Source organism: Staurois parvus, unplaced genomic scaffold (assembly GCF_062004578.1).
Source record: "Staurois parvus isolate SC_StPar_1 unplaced genomic scaffold, SC_StPar_1.0 ptg000648l, whole genome shotgun sequence".
In the NCBI taxonomy this organism is placed as follows: Eukaryota; Metazoa; Chordata; class Amphibia; order Anura; family Ranidae; genus Staurois; species Staurois parvus.
The window spans coordinates 4887257-4903993 of record NW_028318444.1 but is presented as its reverse complement, the minus strand read 5'-3'; positions in this window follow the sequence as shown (position 1 = coordinate 4903993).

Below are 16737 nucleotides of genomic sequence, written 5' to 3'. Positions count from 1 at the left end.
GATCATGCCATACATCTAATTACCATTTGTAGCAGATCTCTCCTCAAGAATTACAGCTACAGATCTGCTTATATCTTATATATTAATTATATACTAGAAAATCTACAATTTCTGGGGAAATTGTGTAAAGTGTTCTTGCAAGTAACCTTTACCAAGTAATGATGAAATGTAAGCAGTGCACATAGCAAGCCTGACAGAGGGAGAAATGAATTTTAGCTTGTATTTTGCAGCTCACAGTTAGCCTCAATGACTCAGCTGCGTGTGAGTCATGTTTGGTTGCTATAGCAACTCACTCAGTCAGGAATGTTAGCAGGTCTGTTCTAAACACACTGTTTAAACTTGCCAACTTCACTGGCAATTGCCATCTTCAAACACTTGTAGTTTTAAAAGTATAAATGCTACAGCAAAGAGCCTTATATTGTGATAATCACAAGAAGCAGGGCTAAATTTTGATGTATAGTATGTCTCTGAAAGATAAAAAATGAAGGCACAGTCGTAGTTTAAAAACGTCCCTTCACATTTCAGGTGGCTGTGAGTGAAGTTTCTCATCTGACTCTTGAGTGACCTTTGGTTGCTATAGCAACTCACTCAGTCAGGAATGTGACAAGCTCTGTTCTAAACACACTGCTGCAAGTTGCCAACTTAACTGGCGATTGCCATTTTCAAACACTTGTAGTTTTAAAAGTATAAATGCTACTGCGAAGAAACTGAGCTACATTTTGATGTATAGTATGTCTCTGAAAGATAAAAAATGAAGGCACAGTCGCAGTTTAAAAACGTCCCTTAAAATTTCAGGTGTCTAGAGTGAAGTTTCAATGAAAGTCAATGGGAGGGGTGAGTTGCAAACAAATGGTCATATTGTGAAAACTATCAGGAGTATGTCCTAGCCGTGAACATTTTTAGTGACAGCAGGATTAGCTGAACGTTTTGATATAAGATATGTGTAGGTGGGCTTGAAAATGACAGAATGATGGCAGTTTACAAATCATGTTCTGATTTTTCCTTTCACACTGTAGCTTTGTCACTTCTCACTCTAATGTGACTCAGCTGCCTCTTGAGTGACCTTTGGTTGCTATAGCAACTCACTCAGTCAGTCACAGGAATGTGAGAAGCTCTGTTCTAAACACATTGCTCAAACTTGCCAACTTCACTGGCGATTGCCATCTTCAAACGCTTGTAGTTTTAAAAGTATAAATGCTACCGTGAAAAGGTTTATATTGTGACAATCACAAGAAACAGATCTAAATTTTGATGTATAGTATGTCTCTGCAATATTAAAAATGAAGGCACAGTCGCAGTTTAAAAACGTCCCTTAACATTTCAGGTGGCTGTGAGTGAAGTTTCAATGAAAGTCAATGGGAGGGGTGAGTTGCAAACAAATGGTCATATTCTGAAAACTATCAGGAGTATGGCTTAGCCGTGAACATTTTTAGTGACAGCAGGGTTAGCTGAACGTTTTGATATAAGATATGTGTAGGTGGGCTTGAAAATGACAGAGTGATGGCAGTTTACAAATCATGTTCTGATTTTTCCTTCTACACTCTAGATTTGTCACTTCTCACTCTAATTGCTCCATTTATTCCTATGGGAAAATTTCGCCACAAAAACTGCGATATTTCGTGAACGATTCAGCGAAATGTTCCACAAAGTAATAGCAATCCGATCGGGAACAATCCGCATGTTTTGATATATTACTTGTCTTTGTAGTGTAAAAACTGTGGGAGGAGTTAATGTGGCAAATATGGCTATAATAAGAATAAGAATATATTTGTGAGATAACAATAAGTGTTCCTGCTATGCAAGAACACTTAATTACTGTTGTCTGTGTGGTGGGCTATTTCCCACCACTGCTAAGATTGAGACCTCTAACAAAAATGACTCCACCAATTAATTGTTCTGCATAGTCTTGCCTCCTATTCATTTTCTGGCATTTTCCAGAATGAATTTGGCTTAGAACTAAAGAGTTGACTAGTTACTTAAATCAGACAGCGACCAATTCTATAAATGTCTGGGCCTCAACAACTCACAAATGAAGCTTTTTCCATTCTCACATTTTTTTTGCCTTAAACTAGTAAGCAGTTACATCATATCTTATATAAATATGTAATAAATGATGTCTCCTGATAACTTTGATTTCACTATTGAAACATTTTATTTAGTTCACTTGGGATCAGCATTTTATTATTGGTTACAGAACACTGATTCACTACTTGGCTTTGCTAGAAGTCTGATGTCATGATTTTGGAAGTTACCTGACACCCACTCAGAACTTTTGGCTTCCTAAATGAGTTCTTGCCTTCTCAGTTTCTTCATCCCATGGAACATTTTTTCAGTTGAAGTAGCTTACGGTTTCTAATATTTGTTTTGCCGTGACATTTCTGTCTAACTAAAGAAAGGAATTTTTTTAATAAGTTATGCTTATGTAGGAATTCCAAAAAAATTGGAATTGTTGCTGCAGAAATGCAATCTTATCTTCAGAATATTAATTTGCTTGCACATTCCTGTAAGTAATGCTAAAACAGCTTACCTAGAAGTCACTTTTACAAACTCCAAACTGAAAATCCTCATTTGCACCCTTTCCCAAACAATCCATTACACATAAACTCATAACAGTTAAGGTATATGTAATGACAAAACTTTTTTACAACGTAATTTTAGATAGAACTTGGATCAGTTAAAACCCATATCAGGCTTTTATATGCCATCTGTGTCCCATTGGGGAGCCATGTTTCACCTTCCAAGCTGTATACTTAACAGGAGGTGAGATGGAAATATCTCCAAACTGTGGAAAATCCCCTCTAGATAATTATCACCAGTGGAAAATGTACCTATTGAAATATTCCCCCTCTATTCCTGTTCTGATGACAATTTTGGACCTGACTATCAGTACCAATGACAATGGCCACAAGAACAAATAAAGGGAGGGTATCTTGCCAGCAGGGACATAGACAGTAATAAAAACTGACACCACACTGTTCTATCCAAAGCTTAAAAAGAAAAAAAGTTACTTTAGATAATCAGAAGTGTATGCAATTTAGAAGTGTAATCAGGCTAATAATGGCTGGTGTCAGCCGAAGCAGGAAACTAGGGGTCTTGAAATTCCTAACGCAAGATCAGCTAAAACTATAGACATAATTAGAATCAAGACAAGATGAAAAAATGCTGATGGTTAAATACAAGGAGAGGAAGTCAGACAAGAGCGAGGGTCATAAACATGTAAACAAACTGAGACTAGACAAATTTGACATACAAAAATACAGAGAAAAAAAAAAGGCTTGCGGTTGTCAGCAGGAAGTGACAATAGCTCAGTGAAAAAAAAAAATTCCCACAAGTACTACGCAAATGTGACATGGACCTAAATTGTTAAGGCCTGGAATGTCTGATCTTCAACAGAGACTACTGGTGGGGGAGTTGGAAGGGACATCACTGGTAACATTACTGAGGTAGAGAGAGAAAAACAGATTAACAGGGACAGACTTAATAGGTTTATATTGTTATTTCTAATTTGGCATTCTTTTTATAAGTGAGCAAATGAAGCTTTAGGTCTTTCACATTTTCAGACTAAGAGGGAATTTTCCTTACATTGCAAAATATCCATTTATTTCCTGTGAAGGAAAATCTCTCCAATGAGGGTTTTAACCCTGCCCTACTCTATCCAAATTTTTTAAAGTTTTTATCTTTAGATATACTTTAAAACAAAAAACTAAATTTTTTTTATCAGGTAAATATTGTTATTTCTAATTAGGCATTCTTTTTATAAGTGAGCGAATGAAGCTTTAGGCCCTTCACATTTTCAGACTCTCAGTATGCTGCAGTGATGTAAAGCCTGTTGTTTACAATTTTGTAAACAAGTGAATTAGAGTAATGATTCATCACAGTGATTCATGCCTAGGGTTAGTACAAAGTTTCAGTCAAACATTCTGCAAACCTTTTATTGCACCAATGGACACAAGGAACCATTCCACTGCTCTTTACTTAAAACTTTACTGTGACTAGAAAAATATTGTTATAAATAACATTCAAAGATCAAGAACATGGTTGAATGAAATAAAAGAAGGTTCTATCACTCCCTCATGGGTCTCTTGAGAGTCATTAATATGTGTACATGTTTCAATGTAACATCCTCATAACATCATCTCCTTCCCTCATCTCTACATCAGGAGGAATGCATCTATCTTTCTCAGAGAAGAGTATTCACAGCTCCAGAGAACACATCCCTTATTGTTTCAGCATAACTCCTCTTCCACACTGTAACCAGTGCCCTTTCACTAAACAGAAGGAGAATTTCTCCCAATCATCTCATTGACCTCATTTACACACTATGGTGAGAGGGTCCAAAATGCTGTAAGCCCTCCTGACAAGCTAACCAGGCAACAAGTCCTTGAAGCAAGCAGAACATCTTAGTTCAAAAAGCAACTTAAATCAGATAAGTCTGTCATATACAATATCACTTAAATTATGCTTTACAGCTCTCTAGGTAACATTCCCACCATCATCCAAGAAAGGCCCCTCACCTTGGGCAATGGTCCCACCACTATGAGAACTTAAGAGGTCCTTTGAAGATGTTGTGATAAAAAAATTTGGGACTTACTTTCTACAAATATGCCCATTTTCCTGCAATTTCCACAGGAGTGCCTGATGTGAAATCAGAGATGCCTCTTTTTAGGACTCATTCACACCATACGTGCAGAAAAACTGATGATAAATCAGTTTTCATGCATGCTTCAATGAGTTTTATACACATTTCAGAAAAATCTGCATGCAATACTAGTGTTGTGGTATGAACAGGGCAAATAGAGAACAATTGATTTTGTTGTGCCCTTGCAAAACGTTTGCAAAATAAACTGACCTCTCTGCACCATGGTGTGAACGAGTCCTAAAAGAGGGGCAGTGTTGACCCCTGTCCCTACCTCACTGACATTCTGGATTTTTTTTCATTATCTGTTACAGTTTCTAGGCAACAACATCAATGTTGACCTTGCAAATTGTGCTGGAAATCCTGAAGTGTGTATTTTTTTGTATATAGTATATAAATGTATATTGTATTCATAATGTATATACTTATATAGTGCATTCTTTCTAATGACCTCTGATGTAAGTGGCATTATTCTTCTTACTGAACAAGAAGTATATATGAGCCTTTCTTTTTTTATCATAATGTAAGGGATCGCATTTCCACTGACCACCCTGTCTTTTCTGCCAATTATAATTACACAGGTCTGCAAAAAAAATTTTTTCAAGAGCTGTTTTGGTTATTCCACGTAATCTTTATGTTTTTTGGCGTGCTGAATCCGAAAATGACCTCCATTTTGTCATAGGACATCATGTTTCCTCATTAACTATGTTAAATAAGGCAATACCTCAAAATAAATGGAAATAGACTTATAAAATTAAAGTTTTATTACAATTTTTTAATGAAAATCCTTTTCTGAACTGAAATGAGCTTACCTACACACACTAAACGCGATTCTTCTTCCCTGTGAGGCCCCTTCTTGGTGCATTTATGCTTGTGAGTAGCATCTGGAATGTCTCTCTGAAGCATCCAACAGTAGTCTTCCATCATTGTAATGCTCCATTTTCCCTGGTATCTCCTTTCCATCTCTTTAATGCCTTGGTGGAATCGTTCACCTTGTTCCTCACTCACAGCTCCCAAATTTTCAGGAAAGTAGTCAAGGTGGGACTGGAGGAAATGCACTTTCAAACTCATCAGGCAACCTAAAGCTTGAAATGCTTTCAGCATTCATCTGATGATCTTTTTGTAGTGAGGATCTTTGTTATTGCCTATAAATTTCTGTACGACTTCTTTAAATGCAATCCACCCTTCTTTTTGAGGATCCGTCATGGTATTGACAAACTCTTGATCAACTATAAGCCTTCTAATGTCTGGTCCATCGAACACACACAATTTTGTCTCCGACAGGCCTGGAATTTTGGTGACCAAGTATTTGAAGCAGGGGCGGACTGACAACTCATGGGGCCCCCAGGAAATAGGGGACCATGGGACCCCTGTGTCCTTTCCCAAACTCAAACCACACCCAAAAAAGCCTATGAAAAAGGTACCAGGGGCATTTCATGGGGCCTCCTTCTGACCCCGGGCCCTCGGGCAGTGCCCAAGTTCCCAAATGGTCAGTCCGCCCCAGATTTGAAGCATTCTCCATCTTTTGGAAGTAATTTTACGAATTGCTTCATCAATTCCAATTTTATGTGGAGAGGTGGTAGAAGAACTTTATGGGAAGGTACCAAAGTTTCTCGGAGGACATTTTTTTCACCGACTGTTAGCACCCTCGGCTGCCAACTCTTCTTGGTCCAGTGATTTTGTCTGTCTCGACTGTCCCATAGACACAGAAAACAAGGGTATTTGGTATCCCTCCCACTGGATTCTTCAGGAAAGATTAACCCCTTCTACCATTAGAAGCACAGACTCAGGGCTGAGGCTTACACATACAGCATGCTACTGAGTATCCCAGTAGTCAGACATGTCACTCAGAGCAGCACTTGTATTCACCCCCTTTGCAGTGGGGGAGGGGCAGAAATTGTTTACCTGCAAATAACAACAAAGGGCCAGAAGAGAACTAGGGAACTGAGGAAATAGAATTTATTTTCCCTAAAACTTGCCTAGCTTAATTATGTATATATTGCTGACCATGAGATTTACAGTGCTATTTTTTTTTACATAACTCGGAAAACCCCTTTAAGATTTTTTTTGCATTTTATATCTTAAATGCACTTATGTGAATTCATTAATAGTAATTTGGACTTAAAATTTGGTTAAAAACACATAATATAAAAAAATACCAAAAATTAAAACAATTTGAAGACAATTTTGCATTTTGTGGCAAATCACGACGTCTAGGAGTTTTTTCAATATTTTATTTGTTTTCAGCACACCAAAATACATGGAAAGTAGATGAAAATAATCAAACAGCTTTTTAGTCGCAGACCTGTGTTATTGTTCATTTTATTGAAAATTATTTTATCTTGTAAAACAAGAGAATGTTAATAATGGGGGTCACATAGTCTAGGTATGTCACAGTTTTACAGCTGTACAGGTGAAACTCGAAAAATTAGAATATCGTGCAAAAGTTCATTTATTTCAGTAATGCAACTTAAAAGGTGAAACTAATATATGAGATGACTCATTACATACAAAGCAAGATAGTTCAAGCCGTGATTTGTCATAATTGTGAGGATTATGGCTTACAGCTCATGAAAACCCCAAATCCACAATCTCAGAAAATTAGAATATTGTGAAAAGGTGCAATATTCTCGGCTCAAAGTGTCCCACTCTAATCAGCTAATTAAGCCATAACACCTGCAAAAGGTTCCTCAGCCTTTAAATGGTCTCTCAGTCTGGTTCAGTAGGAATCACAATCATGGGAAAGACTGCTGACCTGACAGTTGTGCAGAAAACCATCATTGACACCCTCCATAGGGAGGGAAAGCCTCAAAAGGTAATTGCAAAAGAAGTTGTATGTTCCCAAAGTGCTGTATCAAAGCACAATAATAGAAAGTTATGTGGAAGGGAAAAGTGTGGCAGGAAAAGGTGCACAAGCAGCAGGGATGACTGCAGCCTGGAGAGGATTGTCAGGAAAAGGCCATTCAAAAGTGTTGGGGACTTTCTCAAGGAGTGGACTGAGGCTGGAGTCAGTGCATCAAGAGCCACCACACACAGATGGATCCTGGACATGGGCTTCAAATGTCATATTCCTCTTGTCAAGCCGCTCCTGAACAACAAACGTCAGAAGCATCTTACCTGGGCTAAAGAAAAACAGACCTGGTCTGTTGCTCAGTGGTCCAAAGTCCTCTTTTCTGATGAGAGCAACTTTTCCATCTCATTTGGAAACCAAGGACCTAGAGTATGGAGGAAGAATGGAGAGGCACACACTGCAAGATTCTTGGAAGTCCAGTGTGAAGTTTCCACAGTCTGTGTTGATTTGGGGAGCCATGTCATCTGCTGGTGTTAATCCACTGTGCTTCATTAAGTTCAGGGTCAATGCAGCCATCTACCAGGAGATTTTGGAGCACTTCATGCTTCCTTCCGCAGACAAGCTTATTGGGGATGCTGACTTCTATTTCCAGCAGGACTTGGCACCTGCCAAAAGCACCAAAACCTGGTTCAATGACCATGGGATTACTGTGCTTGATTGGCCAGCAAACTCGCCTGACCTGAACCCCATAGAGAATCTATGGGGCATTGCCAAGAGAAAGATGAGAGACATGAGACCGAACAATGCAGAAGAGCTGAAGGCCGCTATTGAAGCATCCTGGTGTTCCATAACATCTCAGCAGTGACACAGACTGATAGCTTCCATGCCACACCGCACTGAGGCAGTAATTGCTGCAAAAGGGGCCCAGACCAAATAATGAGTAAATATGCATGCTTATACTTTTCAGAGGTCCCATATTGTTCTATGTGCAATCCTTGTTTTATTGATTGCATGTAATATTCTAATTTTTTGAGATTGTGGATTTGGGGTTTTCATGAGCTGTAAGCCATAATCTTGTATCTCATATATTAGTTTCACCTTTTAAGTTGCATTACTGAAATAAATGAACTTTTGCATGATATTCAAATTTTTCGAGCTTCACCTGTAGATATAAATTTTAGCAGGGGTTACCAAAGAGCTAAACATTATTTCAAGGCTTCCTCTGGGGTAAAAAGGTTGAGAAAAACTGCATTCAAACTTTAGTTGAGCTTCTATACTCATTTTTGCAGACGCTTTCAAGCAACTTTGCAGGTGTTTTTGCTTGAGCATTTCATATTTTGACTATTGTTACCAATAGGAAGCTAGTTACTAGTTTGAAAAAAAATTCAGTAATCATGTATTCACACTGTTTTCATGCATCCCATTGAAGTCTTTTGGGGGCCAAAAAAGTTTGAAGTGTGTACTTTTTGAAGCTACAAAATAAGCTCATGTACTTTTTCGAGTTACAAGCTTCAAGCAATACTCTGCTCAGGTGTAAACGGTACAATTGAGCACAATGGGATTTTGGATATTGAACGTTTGGAGCACTGAGCTATGAAACATTTAGGTGTGAAAGGGACCTAAGGGATGAAGGGCTTACTGTTTATGTCATACAGAAGGGTGGGGTTCAAGGAAGTTTTAACAAGACAACCAGCTACTACTACTTGAATAGTTATTAATTGGTGTATGAGCTTGAACCTGTTTGGAACTGTACGTTTTGCTGCAGGTTGAAAATGTGCAATAGAGTTTAAAGTTATAGTTGCAGGCTATCTTCAGCCATGTTTTTTATCTTAGTGGTGCAGTCATCACCAGACAGGAAGACATTAAGGTCCCTTAAATGTCCTGTATGTAGGTGTTTATTGACTATGCCAATGAGTTGTCGAGACGCTTTGCACAGAATGAAAATCCTAGCTAGGTATTAATGGACAGGGTATTTTCTTGGTCTCTAAAACTACTCATTGTCAGGATAACATTTACTGGGGTTGAACTATCTGCCTCATTGAGCAAAAAGCACACAAAAGAACAGACCACGCATGAGAAGTAAAAGGTTTGCTGCGAATAGCAGAGGAGGTTCTGTAATTTATATATTGGAAACTACATTGAGTTCATCCCCCTCTATTGTTTGTTATTTTGTAGTTGAAATCAACATGGCCTGCTGAACTAAGGAAAAAAAGGTCCTGGCATTTACAATGTAAGATTATACAGTACCTGTATGTATGAGGCCTAAAGCATCACACAGCCTTTACTGAAGCTGAACAAGCTACACATTGACATTTCCAAACAAAGAAAAGACTTCTGGTTTAATGCCATTTTATATTTATAAATTAAATAACAAGTAAAAACCATTGCAAGTACAAATATACACAATGAAATATACTGTATCCGACATTCCCACTGAATTTAGAACAAATACAGTTTTCCATAAGTTCCTACAGAAGTGGAGATATTTAATATGGGTAGCTGGGCAGTGTTTTATGTATCCCTTTAGTTTAGTTGCTAACTATAGGAATATATGCAATAGGGGAGATTTAATAAAACTGAAGAGTGCAAGGTCTGGTGCAGCTCTTTATGGTAGACAATCAGTTTCTAACTTTAGCCTGTTCAAGCTGAAGCTTTACCTGGAAGTTGATTGGTTTCTATGCAGAACTGACTGCACCAGATTTTGCACCCACCAGTTTTAGTAAATCTCTCTCCACTGCATTAAAGTATACAGCTTTGTTTTGGTTAGTTTTGTGTGAGTAGGGAAGTTTAGAATCCCACTTTTTTTTGTGTTTCCATCTTAAATGTTTTCTCTATTTGTCTTGTTAACCATTATCATCAGAACAGAAAACAGTAGAAAAGCCAAACGTGTATGGTTCTTATAGGAATAGACAGGAAAGTTTGTAACAGGGCAATTTTTTTTATTTCTCTTGCATTTCTAAGCCACAGGCAGAAAAAACAAACCCAACATGGGATCCATGGGATAAGTTACTGAAGGGTTAAACACTGGGTAGGTGGAACATACAAGTACTATAGTAACATTGCTATGTGAAAATAGAATTTACCTAGGAGACTTTATCCACCCCAAAATAAGTGTGTGATATTTACCTCTTTGAAAATGATTGTAAAGAATCACTTTTTAGTTAAAAAAATAATAATAAATAAACATGCTGTACTTACCTACTCTGTGCAGTGGTTATGCACAGAGCAGCCCTGATCTTCCTGTATTCAGGTCCCCCATTGGCACTCCTGGCTCCTCCCACCTGCCAAACACCCACATAGCAAGCTGCTTGCTATGGAGGCACTTGTGTTTGCTGGCTCCCGAGCTGGCTCTGTGTGTCCACAGACCATTTATTTTAAAAAAAATATAAACATGCTATACTTACCTACTCTGTGCAATGGTTATGCACAGAGCAGCCCTAATCTTCCTCTTACCAGGTCCCCCATTGGCACTCTTGGCTCCTCCCACCTGCCAAACACTCACATAGCAAGCCGCTTACTATGGAGGCACTTGTGCGTGCTGGCTCCCGAGCCGGTTCTGTGTGTCCATAGACATACCGAGCGGGGTTCAGCCCCACCTCTTGCTACCTCCTAACTGGTTGTGATTGACAGCTGTAGAAGCCATTGGGTCTAACCCAATGAAGAAAGGGAAAGCAGGAAGAACCTCTGCACTTCTGCACATCGCTGGATCGAAATTGGGCTCAGGGCAGTATAGGGGGATAAGGAGAGGCTGGGTGGGAAATGCATGCACAATGTTTTTCACCTTAATACAGAGAATGCATTAAGGTAAAAAAAACATTCTGCCTTTAGAACAGCTTTAACTCCCAGTAGCCTGGTTAAACAGGGTTTGAACTGTTACCAAAATTCCTACCTGTAGTAAATAGAGCTACAAAACCATGTTGGGTGTGACTATTTCATAAGTCCTGTGACAGGTATATAAAAGTGTTTGTAAACCTCTGAAATGCAAAATTAACAAATCATATCCCTCTATAGTGTCTACTAGCCTCAATCTAAAGCACCTAGTGTGGTTCCTCTCTGATCCCTCTGCTATCTGCATGACTTGCTTCTGACAATCTAACTCAACACCACAGAATCCTGGGTGGTGGCTACACCCCCTCCAGCACACAGCAGGTGATTGACAGCGTCAGCTGTGCATGTTTTCCAATTAACTTGTGTAGAGGGGGTGTGTCCATTCCTTCTGGTCAGGTCTCAGGGTCAAAAGCATCTTCTCACAAGATTTCAGCTGTTATGTATTCCCCAGGATCTAGCCAGAAGAAGTGTGACATTATCCTTACCTAGGCACCGTGGGAGGAAAACAGGGATGATGTAGGACTAATTTGTGACTTAATATTTACAGGTACATTAATCTACTAATAGTATGTGATATATGAAGAGGGAGTGAGCCAGACAGTGTGCATCTTACTTTAAAACAGAGACATGCTTTGTAATGCTGGAAATGTTCTATGTAGACTAATCTAGGCAATTTTAGGTCATGAAGTATGGAAAAAATATCAGTAGAAGGGATTCCCTTAGGTTACTTTTATGTGGTTATGAAATCATATTGCACGGTTTCTACAAAACATAACTAAATCCACAACTGACATTTTTAAGCATATAAATATACTACATAAACCATTACGTACAATCCTATAATAATGGTGGAAAAATTTGCTGCAGTTGTGCATCTGGGAAATAGGTGCTGTACTGGGATCCTTAAAGCGCAACTGCAAAATTGCTTTCCTTCCCTCTTAGAAACATTCCTTTATTTATATTAAAATGTTTATTACATTTTTTTTTTACGTTTTTATATCTGGTTACAAGATGTCATAGGTCCTCTTCGTTTCTTGTCCTTGGCAGTGAGGGGCTTCAGACTTGAGCGCTGCAGAAAAACATGCATCTTAGTAAGTTACCACTGCATGGCCAGCACAAAACTATTATAGCATGCCCCAACATATTCCATGTGTTATGGTGCATTATATTGACAAAAAAGGGTCATGTACATTTTTAGGTCATTTGTGGAGTATTCACCACCCATTCATAATATATAGGCTGCTTAAACACAATACACATTAATGAGCAACATAATGCAGTGCAGCATACTACATACTTATGTGAATTCAGCATCTGTGTTGCAGGAAACCGTGCTCATACCATGCATCTGTTCCCTACAGATTTCTTCAGTTTTTTCGGGGTGGCTTAATGATGTGCCCTCAGGGTTAAGTAGGTTACAGTAAATAAAATTAGGCATCATTCAGCATGGGAAAGGACAAGCATTGGATGACTGGACTTGACAATCTGTGGGGCATAGGTACAGTAAGTAATGTAGCCAGAGCTGTTTCTTTATTTTTTCAGATGCTGGTCAACAAAACTGTAGTTCAGCTTTCATGCTCTTTTTTATTCTTCTAGGTATGCCTGAGTGACTTTTAATAAATATACTGGATGTGCAACTCTTTTATCAGATGTAGTTCTGGCTTCTGTCACTTTAAAACTTTCCTGAAACAGAAGGAAGCCTGAGGAAGATAAAACACCAGATAAGGAAGAATTCTATGGTTAAATTTGAGATCTGCCTTCCTAATATTCACTATATTGCCAAAAGTATTGGGACACCTCTCCATATCATTGGATTCAGGTGTTCCAATCACCTCCGTGGCCACAGGTGTATGAAATCAAACACAAAGGCTGGCCATACATTATACAATTATCTGCAGATTTTTGGTTTAGATTTACCAAAAACCATATAATAGAAGGACAAACCTAAACAACACTTTCAGTTGTATCCAATTAGGCAGGCCCTTGCACTACATAGTTGAAGGTAAATCTAAAGGAAATTGGGCAGAAAATCTGCAGATAATTGTATAATGTATGGCCAGCCTAAGGCTGGCCATACATTATACAATTATCTGCAGATTTTCTGCCCAATTTCCTTTAGATTTACCTTCAACTATGTAGTGCAAGGGCCTGCCTAATTGGATACAACTGAAAGTGTTGTTTATGTATGGCCAGCCTTAGGCATGCAGACTGCTTCTACAAACATTTATGAAAGAATGGGTCGCTCTCAAGAAATCAGTGAATTCAAGCATGGTACTGTGATAAGCTGCCACCTGTGCAATAAGTCCATCGGTTAAATGTCCTTGCTACTAAATATTCCACTGTCAACTGTTAGTGGTATTATAACAAAGTGGAAGCAACTGAGAACAACAGCAACTCAGCCATGAACTGATAGGCCATGTAAAATGACAGAGCGGGGTCAGCGCAAGCTGAAGTGCACAGTATGCATAAGTCGCCAACTGTCTGCAGAGTCAATAGCTAAAGGCCTCCACACTTCATGTGGCCTTCAGATTAGCACAACAGCAGTGCATAGAGAGCTTCATGGAATGGGTCTCCATAGCTGAGAAGCTGCATCCAAGTCTTACGTCATCAAATGAAATGCAAACCATTTGATGCAGCGGTGTAAAGCATGCCGCCATTGGACTTTAGAGCAGTGGAGATGTGTTCTCTAGAGTGACAAATCACGCTTCTCTGTCTGGAAATCCGATAGGCAAGTCAGGGTTTGGCGGTTGCCAGGAGAACGGTACTTGCCTGATTGCATTGTGCCAAGTGTAAGGTTTGGTGGAGGGGGATTATGGTGTGGGATTGGCTTTCAGGGGTTGGGCTTGGCCCCTTAGTTCATGTGAAGAGAACTCCTAAGGTGTCAGAATACCAAGACATTTTGGACAATTTCATGCTCCCAACTTTGTGGGAACAGTTTGAGGGTGGTCCCTTCCTGTTCCAACATGACTGTGCATCAGTGCACAAAGCAAGGTCCAAAAAGACATGGATGAGCGAGTTTGGGATGGAGCAACTTGATTGGCCTGCACAGAGTCCTGACCTCAACCCGGTAGAACACCTTTGGGATGAATTAGAGCAGAGACTACAAGCCAGGCCTTCTCATGCGACATCAGTGCCTAACCTCACAAATGCTCTTCTGGAAGAATGGTCAAATATTCCCATAGACACACTCCTAAACCTTGAGAACAGCCTTCCCAGAAGAGTTGAAGCTGCTATAGTTGCAAAGGGTGGGCCTACTCAATACTGAACCCTACAGGCTAAGACTGGGATGCCATTAAAGCTCATGAGCGAGTGAAGGCAGGCGTCTCAATACTTTTGGCAATATAGTGTACCTGATATATTCCTGATATATTGGAGCTAGTAGACTAGGCAAATAGACTGTTCACTTTGCAAGGGAATTTTCCCCAGAGCATAGTGAATGAGGTGAAGCTCTACTAACTTTTATCACCCAATCATGTGCAAGTAAAATACTGTTTGTTTTTCATTTTCTTTGATAGCAATTAGATATTCTTTGCAAAATGCAATTTCACCACATTAGCAAGGTCTGGGGAAGATTCCCTTGCAAAGTGAAAATATTATTTGCCTTTACTAAATCAACCCCAATGACTCATACCAGGCATGGACTGGGACAAAAAATTGCTGAGCAGCCCAAAGCCCAGGTACCCTTTCCTCGGAGCCCAGTGCTGGAATGCCAGGGCCCTATCGCAAGAGCGACCTTTGTGACCCTGGTAGTTCTGCCACTAGTGTCAGTAGGTTTTTGTTTTTATTTATTTTTATTTTTTTTACAATTTTATTTTTACAAAAAAAGGAAGGAGAGAAAGAAAAGGAAGAAGAGAAAGAAGGAAGGAGGGAAAGAAGGAAATAGTGAAATAAAGGAGGGAAAGAAAGAAGGAAGGAGGGAAGCAGGACAGAGAGAGAGAGAGAGAGAAAGAAAGAGAGATGTATAGAAGAAGGGAAAGAAAAAAGGAGGGAAAGAAAGGAAGGAAGGAGGTGAAGTAGGAAACAGGGAAAAAAAGGAGGGAAAGCAGGAGGGAAAGAAAGAAGGAAGGAGGGAAGGAGGAGATAGAGAGAGAAAAAGAGAGACGTATAGAAGGCGAGAAAGACAGAAGGAGGGAAAGAAAGCACGAGAGCAAGAAAGGAGAGAAAAAGGAGACAGAGAGAGAAAGAGAGACATATAGAAGGAAGGAAGGAGGGAAAGAAAGAGGGAAAGAATGAAGAAGGGAAGAAAGAAGAGGGAAATAAAGGGGGAAAGAAGGAAGGAGGGAAAGAAGGAAGGAAGGAGAGAAACAGGAGAAAGGGAGAGTGAGAGTGAAAGAAAGAGAGATGTGTAGAAGGAGGGAAAGAGAGTGAAAGAAGGAAGGAGAGAAAGAAGGAAGGAGGGAAAGAAAGAAGAGAAAGAGACAGGGAAAGTAGGAAGGGGGGAAGAAGGAAGGAGGGAGACATGGAAAGAAAGAAAGAAAGAAAGAAAGAAGGAAGGAAGGAAACAGGAGACAGAGAGAACGAGAGACGTATAGAAGGAGGGAAAGAAAAAGGAAGGAGGGAAAGAAGGAAAGAGTGAAATAAAGGGGGAGGGAAAGAAAGATAGAAAGAAGGAAGGTGGGAAACAGGAGAGAGAGAGAGAGAGAGAGAGAGAGAAAGAAAGAAAGACATATAGAAGGAGCGAATGAAAGAAGGAAGGAAAGAAGGAGGGAAAGAAAGGAAGGATGGAAAGTAGGAAAGAGTGAAAGAAATAAAGAGGGAAAGAAAGAAGAAAGGAGGGAAACAGGAGAGAGAGAGAGAGAAAGAAAGAAAGGAAGGAAATAGGAGACAGAGAGCAAGAGAGAATGAAATAGAGACATATAGAAGGAGGGAAATAAAAAGGAAGGAGGGAAAGAAAGAGGGAAAGAAAGAAGAAAGAAGGGAAACAGGAGAGAGAGAGAGAGAGAAAGAAAGAGAGATGTATAGAAGGAGGGAAAAGAAGAAGGAAGGAAAAAAGGAGAGAAAGAAAGGAGAGAAACAGGAGACAGAGAGAGAAAGAAAGAGAGACATATAGAAAGAAAGTGGGAAGGAGGGAAGGAAGGAAGGAGGGAAAGAAAGAAGGAAAGAGCAAAATAAAGAAGGCGGGAAAGAAAGAAAGAGGAAAAGAAAGAAGAAAGCAGGGAAACAGGAGACAGAGAGTGAGAAAGAAAGTAAGAGATGTATAGAAGGAAGGAAAGAAAAAGGAAGGAGGGAAAGAAAGGAGGGTGGGAAAGAAGGAAGGAGGGAAAGATGGAAGGAGGGAAAGAAAGAAGGAAAGAGGGAAACAGGATAGAGAGAGAGAAAGAGAGAGAGATGTATAGAAGGAGGGAAAGAAAGAAAGAAGGAGGGAAAGAAGGAACAAGGGAAATAAAGAAAGAGGGAAGGAGGAAACCAGGAGACAGGGAGAAAGAGAAAGAAAGAAAGAAAGAAAGAAAAATGAGAGAAACGGGAGACAGATAGAAAGGAG